This window comes from Neomonachus schauinslandi, chromosome 2 (assembly GCF_002201575.2).
Source record: "Neomonachus schauinslandi chromosome 2, ASM220157v2, whole genome shotgun sequence".
In the NCBI taxonomy this organism is placed as follows: Eukaryota; Metazoa; Chordata; class Mammalia; order Carnivora; family Phocidae; genus Neomonachus; species Neomonachus schauinslandi.
The window spans coordinates 129,216,748-129,234,393 of record NC_058404.1 but is presented as its reverse complement, the minus strand read 5'-3'; the positions used below and the strand labels follow the sequence as shown (position 1 = coordinate 129,234,393).

General features: G+C 35.1%; 1 protein-coding gene across 1 annotated transcript in view; it reads left to right on the top strand.

The window, feature by feature from the left end:
- CCSER1 (coiled-coil serine rich protein 1) overlaps positions 1–17,646 on the top strand; it is a 1,330,597-nt gene that overhangs the window by 1,102,445 nt on the left and 210,506 nt on the right. The window lies entirely within an intron of this gene.

Sequence of the window (17,646 nt, the reverse complement as noted above, 5' to 3'; positions counted from 1 at the left end):
CTTTCTTTCTTTCTTTCTTTCTTTCTTTCTTTCTTTCTTTCTTTCTTCCTCTTTTAGATTTATTTATTTTAGAGAGTAGAGAAGAGGGAGAGAGAGAATCTCAAGCAGACTCCCCAGTGAGCATGGAGCCCCATGCAGGGCTAGATCTGACAACCCTGAGATCATGACCTGAGCCGAAATCAAGAGTCAGATACTTAACTGACTGAGCTACCCAGGTGCCCCAACCTTTACTTCTTCTAATGTATTCCTTTAAGTCTATATATTTCCCTCTAAGGATGGCTTTTACTGTACTTGTAGATTTGATAAGCAGTATTTTCATTATCATCCAGAAGTAGGACTTTTATAATCTATGGGTCCATTGTTACTTTAGAAATACATTTAATTTTTTTCTGTTACTTATCTTTTTGCTGTTATTATTGATGATTAGGAGGTCATGGCAGATCCAGGTTTGAAGTTATAGAGATAGATTAAGATTGGAGACAAAAATTGAGAGTAATACTCATTGACCCTATACTTGAAGTCATGGAGTAGGCTACACTGCTCACTACGGCAAATGTGGAGTGACAAAACAGCTAAGAAATGCCTTTAAGAGACTCTTCGGTAATTTTGTATTTGTCCCTACTTTTTTTTTTTTTTCCAACTTGCAGAAAATTCTCTTATTATTCCTGAAAGCATTAAAATAACTCTTTAGCTGAGTTAAAGGAAATCTACTCTTTCCCTTGGGCAAACTATATGCAATTGGCTGAAAAGGCTAATTTATTCCTTGAAAACAGAAGTAAAAATTTTTCATTATTTTTTCAGTTTTCCAATTTAAAATAACTCTGTTGCAATAGGATCAGGGAGACCATTTGCCCTGGAGAGATGTCTGCCCGAGCTTTTAGCAACTATACTTTCTATCACCAGTATCCTGGCCATTAAGTACAGATTTCACTTTCCAAATACCCAAATCATAGAATGTTAGACATGGGGCACCTGGGTGGCTCAGTTGGTTAAGCGACTGCCGTTGGCTTGGGTCATGATCCTGGAGTCCCTGGATGGAGTCCCACATCGGGCTCCCTGCTCGGCGGGGAGTCTGCTTCTCCCTCTGACCCTCCCCCCTCTCATGTGCTCTCTCTCATTCTCTCTCTCTCAAATAAATAAATAAAATCTTTAAAAAAAAAAAAAGAATGTTAGACATGGAAGGGGTGTTTGAAGTCATCCAGGACAACCCTTATTTTACATTTGAGAAGAATGGCACCCAGGGGAGTTGAATGACTTAATTAAATATTTCATTGTTATTTCTTCAGTAGTCCTGTCTGACCTATTTTCCTCTATTGTTACATTCCACCATGGACACTTCCATTTTATTTTTTGTTTTGTGTTTGTTTTCATTGTTCTTTGAAATCTACATCTAATAATCTGACTATAATTCTAGATTCATCCTTGCACACTTAAGAAAAATTTAATGTGTGGGCGCCTGGGTGGCTCAGTTGGTTGGGCGACTGCCTTCGGCTCAGGTCATGATCCTGGAGTCCCAGGATCGAGTCCTGCATCGGGCTCCCTGCTCGGCGGGGAGCCTGCTTCTCCCTCTGACCCTCCCCCCTCTCATGTGCTCTCTGTCTCTCATTCTCTCTGTCTCAAATAAATAAATAAAATCTTTAAAAAAAAGAAAAATTTAATGTGTTTCCAAGGGCCTGTAAAATCTGGCCCTCCCTTTCCTTCTAGCCTCATTTTGTTTCAGGCTTCTGGCTCTCTGCTCTGCCACAGTGACCTTTTCTTCCTGATTCTTCTCTGCCTCTTCTTACCGCAGGATACTGGCACTTAACCTTTTTTTCTTTCCCCTTACCTACTTAATTCCTATTTGTTTTTCAAATCTCAGTCCTTGGGCAGTTCCATAGGAAAATTGTCCTTCACCTCCCTGTCAACCAACCTTTATAAATTTGCATAAAATAATGGAAACAGAATCTCCATAGTTTTGTTTTGTTTTGTTTTGTTTAATTTGGATATATACTTTCACATTTGAGAAAAATCTGATTATTTGATATAGGACACCACCCACCAGGCTCAATCAGCACAGGGACCCCATGTCTTTATAACACGATACACTTTAGACATCTGACACAGGATATTTGTTCACTAATAAGTGTTTTCAGACTAGATATGAAATCATGTATCTTTCAAACATTTCAGTATTATCATCAATAGAAATTCTTTGTAATGTATTTCTAACATAAAGTTGTTTTCATCTCCATCAAAATTAGATTCTTATATATAAATACCTTAATGAATCTTCAACAAATTTAAGTCAATAAAAATGAATGATGAGACATTAGATTCTCATTAACTTATTAAAATCTTGATAATTTCTAAAAAATGTGCTATGTTGGTTTATTTGACATGGTTTTCTTTGTGTTGAAACCAGTTAGGTCATTAAAAACTAATTTAAGTGTATGATTAATCTTATTTTCTGGTTCATGCTATTTTAAAAATAATTAGTTATAGCATAATTGAAAAATACTTGAATCAAAATCATATTTCCTTGCTAATCAAAGTATAATTTTCTTTTTTTTAAATCTGGAAATCATTGCTTACTTTGATAGTATTATTACCATCATTATCTGCATTATTGAGTGCTCATAAACCTTATGCTACATTTATAAACTATAATATTAGATTGTAAGCACTTTTCAATTAGTATAAAAAAGATTAACTCGTCTCAAGGAAGGTATAATTAAAAGAGAAATATATCCAAGTAGGAAAATTTTAGAGAGGAAGATGGTGGTGGAGTAGGAGGACCCCAGGCTCATCTTGTCCCAGGAACGCAACTAGATGGCTCTCAGTTCATCCTAAATACCTCAGAAATCAACCTGAAGACTGACAGAACAAACTTCACAACAAAAGGGAGAGAAGAGGCTACATCAAAGAAGGTAGGAAGTGCGGAGACTTGTTTCAGGAGAGAAATGGATCACGGGTACTTTAGAGCAGAGGGAGCCATGGTCATGGAGAAGAGTGAGAGAGAGGGGAACATACAGGGTAAGGCACAAGGAGAACATTTCCCCAAAGCCATTGACTTGGAAAATGAGAGGGACTGAATTTCATGAGTCCTTACAACCAGAGGGGCTTAACACCTGGAGTTTTAAAGGTAAGCAGGTTTGTCTGGGATAGAGCCCAAAGGGCACTGTGCTGCTCCTGGAGAGAAGGCAGGCAAAAAACCTGGAGGAAGACAGTGTGGAAACAGTGATCTGAAGGATGCCTGGGGCACAAGAGGGCAGGGGGTCGTGGTGGAGATTACTAGCTATTCTACGAACACTTCCCTGAGAGGCAGCTTTCACAGAGATGCCTCTCTGGGAACAAAGGAATTGGCTGGCACTATTTCCCAAGACACCAAGACATATTGTAATTAAATTTGCAAAATATCGTGATAAGGAAAAAGCCTTAAAAGCAGCAAGACAAAAGAAGTCCTTTTAACTTACAAGGGAAAATCCGTAATGCTAGCTAGAGATGTCTCAACAGAAACTTGGGAAGCCAGAAGAGAGTGGCATAATATATTCAAAGTGCTGAATGGGAAACCAAGAATATTCTATCCAGCAAGGCTATCATTCACAGAAGGAGTGATAGAGAGTTTCCCAAACAAAAACTAAATGAGTTCGTGACCACTAAAGCAGCCTTGCAAGAAATATTAAGAGGGACTCTGAGTAGAAGGGAGAGACCAAAAGTGACAAAGACAAGAAAGGATCAGAGAAACTCTCCAGGAACAACAACAAAACAATTAATAAAATGGCAAAAAAATACATGTTTATCAATAATTACTTTGAATGTAAATGGACTAAAGGCTCCAATCAAAAGACATAGGGTGTCAGGATGGATAAAAATCAAGACCCATCTATATGCTGCCTACAAGACACTCATTTTAGACCTAAAGACACTTGCAGACTGAAAGTGAGGGGGTGGAGAAATATTTATCACACAAATGGGTGTCAAAAGAAAGAGGGAGTAGCAATACCTTACTGGACAAAATAACTTTAAAACAAAGACTATAAAAAGAAGTAAGGCATTATATAATCATAAAGGGCATTATATAATCATAAAGGAGACATTCCAACAAGAATACATAACAATTGTAAATATTTATGCCCCCAACATGGGAGCACTGAAATATATAAAACAGTTGATAACAAACACAAATTTTTAATGTTTTTTATCAATTGATAATTGATAATAACACAATAATAGTAGGGGACTTGAACACCCCACTTATAGCAATGGAAAAATCATCTCAATGGAAAATAAACAAGGAAACAATAATGGCTTTGAATGACACATTGGACCAGATGGACTTATATTCAGAACATTCAATTCTAAAACAGCAGAATACACATTCTTTTCAAGTGCACATGGAGCATTCTCCAGAATAAGTCACATATTAGCTCACAAAACAGGCCTCAACAAATACAAAAAAGATCAGAATCATACCATGCACCTTGCCTGACCAGAATGCTATGGAACTAGAATTCAACTGCAAAAAAAAAAAAAAAAGGAAAGACCACAAAAACATGGAGGCTAAACGATATTCTACTAAACAATGAATGGGTCAACCAGGAAAGCAAAGAAGAAATAAAAAAAAAAAAATCATGGAAACAAATGAAAGCACAGCAGTCTAAAACTTTAGGGATGCAGCAAAAGTGGTCCTAAGAGGGAAGTATATACCAATACAGGCCTACCTCAAGAAACAAGAAAAATCTCAAATAAACAACCTAACCTTACACCTAAGGGAGCTAGAAAAAGAACAACAAATAAAGCCAGCAGAAGGAAGGCAATAATAAAGATTAGAGCAGAAATAAATGATATAGAAGCTAGAAAAATAATAGAACAGATTGATGAAACCAGGAGCTAGTTCTTTGAAAAAATTAATAAAATTGATAAATGTCTAGCAATTATCAGAAAGAAAAGAGAAAGGACCCAAATAAATAAAATCACAAATGAGAGAGGAGAAATAACAACTAACACCACAGAATGCAAACAGTTATGAGAGAATATTATGAAAAACTCTACGTATTTGCATATAGACATTTTAACCTGGAAGGAATGGACAAATTCCTAGACACATACAAACTGAAACAGAAGAAATAGAAAACATGAACATACTGATAACCAGCAAGGAAATTAATTGCATCAGATTTCAAAAAACTCCCAATAAATAAAACTCCAGGGTCAGATGGCTTCACAGGAGAATACTACCAAACATTTAAGAAAGAGTTAATACCTATTCTCCTCAAACTATTCCAAAAAATAGGAAAGGAAGGAAAACTTCCAGATTCATTCTACAAGGCCAGCAATTACCCTGATACCTAAACCAGATAAAAGCTCCTCTAAAAAAGAGAACTACAGACCAATATCCTTGATGAACATGGATGTAAAAATTTCAATAAAATACTAGCAAACTGAATCCAACAGTAAATTAAAAAAAAAAAAAATTCACCACAACCAAGTGGGGTTTATTCCTGCTTTGCAAACATGGTTGAGTATTTGCCAGTCAATCATCCTGATATACCACTTTAGTAAAACAAAGGATAAGAAGCAAATAATCATTTCAATAGATGCAGAAAAAACATTTGGCAGTGTACAACATCCATTCATGATAAAAACCCTCAACAAACTAGGTTTAGAGGGAACATACCTCAACATAATAAAGGGTGGTGGGATGGGTAGAATAGGTGATGGGTATTAAGGAGGGCACTTGCTGAGATAAGCACTGGGTGTTGTATGGAATTGTTGAAGCACTGTATTGTACACCTGAAACTAATCTTATACTGTATTTTCAACTGACTGTAATTTAAGTAAAAGCTTTAATAAAGAAAAGGAAACAGCTAATATCATCCTAATTGGAGAAAAACTGATAGCTTTTCCTCTATGGTCAGGAACAAGACAGGAATGTCCACTCTCACCACTGTATTTAGCATAGTAGTGGAAGTCCTAGTCTTAGCAATCAGACAGCAAAAGGGGTTAAAAGGCATCCAAGTTGATAGGGAAGAAGCAAAACTCTCACTCTTCACAGATGACATGATACTTTATACAGAAAACTAGAAAGACTCCATCAAAAAACTGCTAGAACTGATAAATGAATTCAGTAAAGTTTCAGGATACAAAATCAACATACAGATGTATGTTGCATTTCCGTATACCAATAATGAAGCGGCAGAAAGAGAAATCAAGGAATCAATCCCATTTACAATTGCACCAAAAACAATAAGATAACATAGGAATAAACCTAACCAAAGAGGTAAAGGAACTATACTCTGAGTACTATAAAACAATGATGAATGAAATTGAAGATGACACAAAGAAATGGAAAAACATTCCATGCTCACGTATTGGGAGAACAAATGTCGTTAAAATGTCTATACTATCCAAAGCAATTTATACATGTAAGACAATCCCTATCAAAATACCAATAGAATTTTTCACAAATCAAGGACAATCCTAAAATTTGTATGGAACCACAAAAGACCCTGAATAGACAAAGCAATCTTGCAAAAGAAAAGCAAAGCTGGAGATATCACAATTCCAGACTTCAAGTTGTATTACAAAGCTGTAATTATCAAAACAATATGGTACTGACCCCAAAACAAACACATAGATAAATGAAGCATAATAGAAAACCCAGAAATGAACCCACAACTACATAGTCAAACTTTGACCAAGCAGGAAAGAATATCCAATGGAAAAAAGACAGTCTCTTCAACAAATGGTGTTGGAAAAAGTCGACAGCAACATGCAAAAGAATGAAACTGGACCAGTTTCTTATACTGAACACACAAAAAAATTCAAAATGGATAGAAGACCTAAATATGAGACCTGAAACCATTAAATTCTAGAATGGAAACTTCTTTGACGTCGGCCATAGCAACTTCTTATTAGTTATGTCTCCTGAGGCAAGCGAAACAAAAACAAAAATTTAACTAGTGGGACTTCATCAAAATAAAAAGCTTTTGTACAGCAAAGAAACAACAAAACTAAAAGGCAACCTACAGAATGGGAGAAAATATTTGCAAATGACATATCTGATAAGGGTTAGTATCCAAAATATATAAAGAACATAATACTCAACACCCCCCAAAATGAATAATCCAATTAAAAATGGGCAAAAGACATGAATAGACATTTTTCCAAAGAAGACATACAGATGGCTTACAGGCACATGAAAAGGTTTTCAACATCACTGATCATCAGGGAAATGCAAATCAAAACTGCAATGAGATATCACCTCACACCTGTCAGAATAGCTAAAATCAACAATGCAAGAAACAACAGGTATAGGCAAGAATGTGGAGAAAGAGGGGCCATCTTACACTGTTGGTGGGAATGCAAACTGGTGCAGCTACTCTGGAAAACAGTATGGAGTCTCCTCAAAAATTTAAAAATAGAACTGTCCGACAATCCAGCAATGGTACTACTCAGTATTTACCCAAGGAACACAAAAACATTAGTTCGAAGGGATACATGCACCCTGATGTTTATAGCAACATTATCTACAATAGCCAAATTATGGAAACAGCCCAAGTATGCATCATTTGATGAATGGATAAAAAAGATGTGGTATATGTATACAATGGAATATTACTCAGGCATAAAAAGAATGAAATCTTGCCGTTTGCAACAACCTGGATGGGGCTAAAGAGTATTTTGCTCAGTGAAATAAGTCAGTCAGAGAAAGACAAATACCATATGGTTTCACTCATATGTCAACTTAAGAAACAAAACAAACAAAGGGGATATAAAAAGAGGAGGAGGCAAACCAAGATATAAATAGTAAATTAAGCCATTTAGAAACAGGATGGATGAAAATAAAATGGAATAGGATGGATGTAAGAATAAATACCCTGGAATAATGGAAAATTGCCATTGAAATCTCTGTAATTCTCTCAGTACCAAGTCTCTAATTCCTTTTGTTTTTTATAGAAAAACTATTTAATAGATTCATATAATAGATATATGTACTAATAAAAAAGAGGGAACACTTTACCTCAGTTGTGACTAGCTATTTTAATGCTACAGAAGGAAGTAGGGGGAAAAAATAAGAGTATTAGCAGTTGCAACATCCGTCAGCATCAACAATGGCTCTAATGGCCAAATACAGGTTGGTGGATCTTCATCAACTCTTTATACTGCTAATTCAGTTTATAGTCACATTGTCTACTGTCCTGCTGCTAAATAACTGAGTGGAATCTGAACCCATTTTTATATAATAAATTTCTGATTATATTATGTTATATAATAAATTCTTGATTTTCCCTGTAAAGTCTTAAATAAAGCTTTGTTTCTTGGGGGAGATACTCTGCTCCATTAAAAATAGTGATGTAATTTACATTATTCTGTAATATGGATAAAAGCTTATTAAACTCAGTGTCCCAGGGTGCCTGGGTGGCTCAGTTGGTTAAGCGACTGCCTTCGGCTCAGGTCATGATCCTGGAGTCCTTGGATCAAGTCCCGCATCGGCTCCCTGCTCGGCAGGGAGTCTGCTTCTCCCTCTGACCCTCCCCACTCTCATGTGCTCTCTCTCATTCTCTCTCTCTCAAATAAATAAATAAAATCTTTAAACTCAGTGTCCCACACTGAAACTTCAGTTCCAAACTACTTGAGAGGAACAAATTTAACTTCCATGGGGAGAATGTTTCTCCTTGTTCTTGTGTTAGATTTTTATGCTTATAAGCATCTAAACATCCATTCTTGTCACAAAAGCAATCTTCACCAAACATCTGCAGAAACATTTGGAATGCTATTGTTATGAGAGGAATTGTCCAAGTGTGCATGCTTTTATAACATACCATTACGGTTGGATTGATAGTCTTGAAAAAAGAATTCTGAATACAGTATAATGCACTGTCTTAATCATCTGTCACTGTATATCAGATAAAATAACTTGTTTATCATAGAATTCTTGAGAATGAAAATGTGAGTTGTCTTCTAGAGTTGCAAGTGTTATGTCACCTGAAAAATTGTTCATTTGCAATCAACTTATTTGCTGAGGAAAGCATTTTAAACTCTGGCAAGGACTCTAGCTATCTGGGAAGCACTCTTACCTTTTTACTCCTTGAGGCAAAGAGCATGTTACTATTATGTTTATTTGCTATCCCTCCCTCCCTCCTTTCTTCCATTATCTAGGCTAAAACACAGTGCAGATTTTCATTTTTAAATTTTTCTTCAAATGATGTTGTACCTCCTACTTTCTTCGATCATGACTTTCAGTTCTAGAAATGGAATAAGGTAGAACACCACCCTTGAGTTCATATATACAACCACATATACCCAATTTAGTTATGGTGCTACCATGTACATCAATAAGTAATGTAATCATTTCTATAGTAAAAATAATGCAATTTATATTTGTAATTTGTATAATTCTGTTAGAGGAATTTATAGTTTAAAACAATTAAATATAGCTATTAGTTAAGAGCTGAGATCTGATATTATGAGAAAAAAGATATTGAATAACAAAAGAGCAAGGCAGAATGAACTGTTTTCTGCTTGAACTTTGCTTTCAGTGATTACATTAAAACAGATTTAATACTAATTTTTAAAAAAGATTAAGTGGCAATCTTTCTGCTTTTAAAATAATTTTTACTTACAATACAGCTAAAACAATTACTGAGAAGTTACTCATATGTTTTGGAAAATGAGTATGATGTAGCCATTGCACTAAATTTTAAAATTTTAAGGTTTTTGCTGAGTTAAATAAAACAACTTAGAAACTTAAAAGAGTTAGACTGAAAGAATACTCACGGTGATTTTTAAATAGTCCAATGTTTATATAAATTAAGTAATGAATAATTTGAGAAAATGGAATATTTAGAACCCCCAGTTTGGTTCTAGAGGGGAGGGGGGTGGGGGGATGGGTTAGCCTGGTGATGGGTATTAAAGAGGGCATGTACCGAATGGAGCACTGGGTGTTATACACAAACAATGAATAATGGAACACTACATCAAAAACTAATGATGTAATGTATGGTGATTAACATAACATAATAAAATAAAAAAAATAAAATGGGATATTTAATCATTCTGTGAGATTACTGACAATGTTAATTCTGCATGATTGATGCCAACATCTTGGGGCTACTTGTTAGACAGCCAGTCTGTTTCACCTCCCTATTTATTCCCAATCTCTTTATTTTTAACCAACAAATCTCACTTGCTCATATCTTCTCAAACCCAGACTTTTATTCAGCATCATATTTCTCTCAGTTTCATGTGTTTCTCCAGGAACATGTGCCTGGATCTTGCCTATATGCTCATCCATAAGGTTATCCTTAGATGTGTTTGCTAATATATTAACAAATACATTAAAATAGTCAATAAACATCTATGTGCACTGTACTGTACAGTTTGCAGTGGTGGGTGGGGAGACATGAGGAAAGCAGTGCTGCTCTCCAAAGTCAGGCTAAAGAGGAAGTTAAGAGGAGGACACATACATACCTGCCAAGAAAACCCTACAAGGCAAGGTAGAAAACACTTTCTAATGACTGGAGACATCCAAATAGACCATTTAATTAAATTAAATAAATTAAAACCATTTAATTTGTGTCAACATGTACTCTTTTGCAATGTGCTATATTTGTGTATCAGTCTCTACCTTTTAATAGGTAATATCCATATGCAAGTACATTTTCGTGTTTATGACATCTAATTGAGTGGGAAAGTTTCTGTATCCAGTTGTATATATATGTGTGTTGGTGTCTCTGTATTGAAATTATATCTGTTTCTCATTTCCTATACATGTAAAACTCAATGGGGAAGATGTATTTATGTAGGTAAGTAAAAACTAACATGAGCTGGGATGTAAGAGTGTAAAATCAAAAAATCTTCAGTTTATACATCTTGCATCTGCAAGATGCAAGAAAAGACATTAGGAAGGTAGGTCTGAGGGAGAGGAGGACCAAAAAGACTGAGCAGGGCATTCATACTGGTCATTTTCCCAGTGGCATGAATGAGACAATGACCTATTCTATTCATTCTGTTGGGGGGAATAAATAAGTCACAGTTAGAGAAAGGGATCTTTCTCTCATAGGGAATGGAGCGGAAATACTTTCCTTCTCTAAGCATAGAAAGAGCATTATAATAATTATCCACAACATGAGCAAAGAGAGCAAAAATGAGGACTTCTTTCAGTGGCACTGGTTTCATGCCTATAGGAAAAGTGAGGGGAAAATTTCAGGTGAAGAAAGACAGCATTGGGGTCATCAGGCCGAGTGTGATTGTGGACAATGGTGGTAGTTTCTTTAGCAGCATCACAAAGAAATAGGGACATAAACATGCTTAAATCATGTTGACTGGAAGTTGATTCAGAGTTTAAAAAGACAAGAAAGATTGCCAACGTGCGACCATCACTGCCAATGATACAGAATCATTTGAGTTATGTATACATTTTCACAACATACCATACATTAAAAAAAAAAATCAGTTATTTTCTGGCCACATTTTACTTCTTGCTGTCTTCTCATTTTTCCCCCTCTTTCTCTTATTCATAGCTTTGAAGAACAAATTCAGCAGAGCCATACTTTTGTATAACATAGCAGAGAATAAAGGAAGAGGATGTGTGTACATAGTAAGAGAAAAACAGATTTGAAATTCCATTGTAATGGTGTTTGTGTTTACACACATCCATTAACTGTTGATGAGATGATCTCTATTTCTTTTTTTTTTTAAAGATTTTATTTATTCATTTGAGACACAGAGATACAGAGAGAGAGAGCATGAGCAGGGAGACAGGCAGAGGGAGAGGGAGAAGCAGGCTCCTCGCTGAGCCAGGAGCCCGATGCGGGGCTCGATCCCAGGACCCCGGGATCATGACCTGAGCCGAAGGCAGACGCCCAACCGACTGAGCCACCCAGGCGCCCCGAGATGATCTCTATTTCATCAAGCTACATTTTAAATACATACAGCCCAAGAGTAGTTATATGTGCATGTTGTTTCTGTGCACCTTGCATATGTATAATTTACTCTACTTTGATTAGGGGTATGTTTGAAAATTAGAATCCATCTTTAACTATTGACAGATGTTGATGAGATGCAAGTATTTAATAATCTATAAAGCCATAAATCCTATAGAGTGGTCAATAAAATCACTTATCTTTAATCTTAGTTATTACTGCACAAGAAATTATAAGCCAGTATTTGCTATGCTGTATCTTTTCCTTTAGTGCAGTGCTATAACTGGGGGCATAATGAATGCAAGGAACATCTTTGATAAAATGCTTTTTACACACAGTGAAGGCTCAGAACTTTCATTGTAGGAGATATGGAAAAGAGTAACTTTTTGACAAAATGACATGACATTAAGGGTTTGGTGCCTAAACCGACTGTTACTGTCATATATATTTTAAATAGATTTGTCAATAGTAGATGGGGAGCCTGGGTGGCTCAGTTGGTTAAGCATCCAACTCTTGATTTCCGCTCAGGTCATGATCTCAGGGTCATGAGATCCAGCCCCATGTCAGGCTCTGTGCTGAACATGGAGCCTGCTTAAAATTCTCTCTCTCCCAATTCCCCTCCCCTGCTCTCACTCTCTTTCTCTCTCTCTTTAAAAAAACAAAAAAACAAAAAAACCCCAAAAAAGATTATCAATAGAAGGTAAATAATAACTACATTTTTTTCTAATTAGAGATTACACTAAATGAAATTAAGATGAAATAAGGCTTCTAGATTTATATTTTAATAAAAATATTTCTATATTATTATAGAAATTAATATCTGCCTACAAAATTGCGGAAACAATGTTAAACTTGACTGAACTCTAAATTTCTACCCTCAGAGAAAACTATTATTAATAGTTGTGTAATGTAGTACTTTGTGTTGATTTAATCATTAAACTATAGAACACCTTCCCTTATTAAATATGTGGATGCATCCCCTTATTAAAAATGTAAATAAAGCACATATAGACTAAATTTAAACCAGAGTCATAGTACCTTTTTCATAGAAATTGTTACACAAGTATATGTTGATCATAGTAATTACAGTTCCTCAAAGGATATAGATGTTATTTTTTTTAAAGATTTATTTATTTGACAGAGAGAGAGACAGCGAGAGAGGGAACACAAGCAGGGGGAGCGGGAGAGGGAGAAGCAGGCTTCCCACTGAGCGGGGAGCCTGAAGCGGGGCTCGATCCCAGGACCCTGGGATCATGACCTGAGCCGAAGGCAGATGCTTAATGACTGAGCCACCCAGGCGCCCCTCCCTTTTTTTTTTTAAGATTTATTTATTTATCAACAATTACAAAGTCTATTCCACTTCCAGAAAAAGTCAAGTTTAGATTATTGATGCTATTGTAATGATATTAAGAGAAGGGAGTTAGTCTATCTTTCTTGAAAAAATTAAGACAAATGTTTTTAAAGGAATTAATTTGAACTGAATAGATGTTTGAATGGTAATGCTTATTTCCGATGCATGAATATCTACTGTAGAGTTTCCTAATTTAACACACAGACATTGAAGCAAAGTAATATACAAAAGAAGTATATTTTTCTTCACTGTGTCTTCTTGTCCAACTACCTTTTGATACTAAAGGCTGTATCTGGTAGAATCAGCCCTGCCTAGTTCCTTAATCAAAATTGGAAATATATTAAACAGCCTGGCCCTTTAAGAAGTATGTTTGAATGTAGTCTTTTTTGTTTGTTTGTTTCTGTTTTGTGTTTCCATTTTGGTGTCTGGTGCTTTTCCATCTTGTGAACTTTGGACTGCAGCTTCATCTAACTCCTATTGACTGTGACTGGTTTGCCTGCTAGGACTTTTGAATTCACCCTACTTCTAGTTCCAATTCTGGGTTATTTCTAGGTCTGATTTTGGACTCTGTAAGCTCTAGCCAGGTGAGCCTGGATGAAACCATCTTGTTCTGTTCCTACACGGCTTTTCTTCCTCAATTATGATAGCTGTAACACAGATGTTCTCAAGAACTAGGGGTATTTCTCAACATTCCCTGGGAGAAGATTAGGCCTTTTTATAAAGTTACCAACATATGAGTGTTTTATATTAAAAAGTAAGTCATGGTGGGAGACTCAGTACTTTATAAAGATTATCTTATGTTTATTTAAAGTTTTGTTATTGTTTAAATTTTAAATTACAGTGGAGGGTTTGTGTGATGGTGGAGGTTAGGGAAAACATTTTCAGTATCTTAGGTCTAGTCTTGCAAGCGCCTAAACAAATCTAATGCCTTTGTCCTTTTCTTCCCATTAAACCCCTTGAGAATAGCCTTGATCAGATTAAAGATTGTTGAGCCCCCCCCCGGGCTTGAATGCTGTTTCCATCCTGTAGGTAGGTAATCTTATTATCCAGATGAGGTTTGTAAATCTCCCCAGATTGTTTCTGCAACTTCTTTCTCTCCAGCCTAGACTTCCCCAACAGCCTTGCGGCCATGGCTGAGCTGCCCGTCATTACATTGTAACAGTTACTACAAAAGCTAAGTTGAGAATATAAGAGTTTTATTAATGGCAACCCTGCAAAATACAGGGTGAGTCCTCTGTGCAAGGAACACGCTAACCTCATGAAGGAGGGTATAGCAATATGCACTGAAAAATCATTCTATTTCACATTTTTTAAGGCATTTCATAAAAGTCCACAGAATTGTCCCTGGGGGCATGACTTTGGGAGTTAAGAAAACAACTCTGTAATTCTGGAAGAATTGAAGTTAAGTGTTATCATGTGATACTTTTTAGAAATTAAGGGAGGGCAGTGAAAATAGCATGATAAATGGATTACATAAACAAGTTATATGATTATAATATATTCATATTATATATTATAATTATAGATAGAACTAAGAAAGGAGCACAGGCTTTAAAATCTTTTAAAGTGCCTTAAAATAAAACTCAAGATATAATTATGTCAAATAAGCTAAAATACACTTAAAAATCTAAGTTCACACATAATGACTGGTTTGCAGGTAAGAATTAGAACAAATGCTGCACGTTAAGTAATGTAAAATACTTCACATAGAACTTGTGAAGCAGCTAATGTAGTATTTCAGTATTTCTGTAGTTGAATGTTCTTAGTATATTCCCAAAAGTTAAGATCAGAAAACCAGAATCTATGAGAGTTCCCCAACAGCCTTTCAGCCATGGCTGTGCTGCCTGTCCTGTGACGTCCACATGATAATGTACTTTTTCCTTTAAATATAAATTTTTGTCCGTCCTAAAGAAGGCACAGAGTTTTTAAATACCACTTAGTAGTCTTTTGAAAAATAGGCAGTTTGACCAAAAAATACTGCATTTACTTGAAGACTACTATTCATTTACCATTCAATTTTTCTTCTGCTTTCCCCATCATATCATATAATGAGTTTGAGCACTATCTTTAAAAAAAATTTTTTTTTTTTAACTTTTGGACTCTATCAGTGCTTCACAGCTTAGGTAATATAATAAGTTTCTTGTATGTCATACTTAGCAAGATCATATCAAGGAAAGGCAAAATTAAAGAAAACAATCTGTTATAGATTTCTTTATAGTTGCATTTTCTCCATTTTATGATAGTTCTAAATAATTTTGAATAGTGCCAAATTTTTAACTCTCTAATATTTTAAAGAAATAATATGTGTCCATGTATAAAATCAATGAAAAATTACTGAAATTATAAGAAAAAATAAGCCGTATTGTTTTTTATTTCAATGTTTGTGTTTTTTTCTCCCAGAAATCCCAATTTGTCTTATATCATTATCTTATTGTGATAATAATTTTAAAACCAGTAATTATTGGATGATTACTATATATCAGGTTATATACTACATGCTTTATATTCCTAATAATTTACATCCTTGCAAAATCCATACAGTTTGTATGATTTTCTTCACTTTACAAATGAAGGAATAATGTCTTAAAAGCTTAAGAAACTTGACAAAGTCATAAACTTGTAACTGTTAGAGCTATAAATTAAACCCAGGTATTATCCCAGAGTCTATGTTTTACCTACTAAACAATTTATTAATTGTACCGTAAGATACTATTCCCATTTTTTTTTTAAGGAATCTAATCAATCATTCAGTTCTGAAAAGACTATTAACCCATAACTATTTTTTTGATGTTTCCATGTAATGAGACATTTTACAGAGGTGACATTTTATGTGGTATCAGTGTATCAAACATGATTAGAGAGCAATAACGTTTATCTATGAGTCTCCTATAAATCTTCTAACCCATAGAATTCCACTTCAGTGCTAAAATTATTTTGGTATAGGAGACTTCAAATTATATCAGGCAAGTACATTTTTGCTTTAAGAGGGCTTGATGTCCTAGGAAGGAAAAATAAAATGAAAGATAAAATCATTCAAAATGGAATCCAAATCATGTTTTAGTACTTGGATTTCCAGTCATCTAATGGATATGTAATAAATACTAAATTAATAAATACATTAATTAACTTAAATGATTCCTATATGGGGCCTTTTTATTTTTGATCATTTATAAATTTTTGTTTTTAATCACATTTTTTTTGTAAGTGAAACAAAGCCAATTCCTAGTTGCTTAATCAGATTGAATGTTGGGAGTAGGACTGACTTCAGGCAGCTGGACTTAGAAATAAACAGAGCTGTCAATTTTTGGCATCTCTTAATGTCCTCGCTCTGCATTTTGCTGTGTTGGACTCCAGTCTCTGGCTTTGCATTGTAACAACATGGCAGCGATAGTTGAAACACCCCATATCCTTCAGATTTCTGTCCAAAGTCAGCTACTACTTACTTCTTTCCCAGAATCTACAGCAGAAGGCTCATGGTATAGTTTTGGTTCTGGTAAATATACACCAGTGAACCAATTATGGTGGTTAACAAAATGGTAGTCCTGACCTAAGTATAAGTGAATTCCACAAAGTATGTTGAATTAAATGTGAGGAAGAATGTTTTCCCTCAGAGGGAAACTGGGATATAGTTTCATGAAAGATAATTAGATGCCAGTTGAGAAAAACAGTAGTTATCTGCTAAAGCCTTTAAGAATAACATATATGGATTCATTAATTTGGGGATTATAATTTTCAATTTTTTAATTTTTATTAATTTTTATTTTTTTATATTACCATATACTATATTATTAGTTTCAGATGTAGAATTTAGTGATTCTTCATTTGCATACAACATCGGTGCTCATTACTTCAGGTGCCTTCCTTAATGCCCATCACCCAGTTACCCCATCCCCCCACCTTCCTCCCCCCAGCAACTCTGTTTGTTTCCTATAGTTGAGAGTCTCTTATGATTTGTCTACCTCTCTGTTTTAATCTTATTTTAATTTTACTTTTCCTTCCCTTCCCCTATGTTCATCTGTTTTGTTTCTTAAATTCCACAATGAGTGCAATCATATGGTATTTGTCTTTCTTTGATTGATTTATTTCACTTAGCATTATTATACCCTCTAGCTCTATCCATGTTGTTGCAAATGGCAAGATTTCATTCTTTCTGATGGCTGAGTAATATTCCATTATATATGTATATATGCATGATACCTACATCTATCCATCCATCTATCTACCTATCTCTCTACCTATCTATCTATATCACATCTTCTTTATCCATTCATCTGGGCTCTTTCCATATTTTGGCTGTTGTGGAAAATACTGCTATAAACATTGGGGTGCATGTGCCCTGTCAAATCACTATTTTTGTATCCTTTGAATAAATACATAGTCCTGCAATTG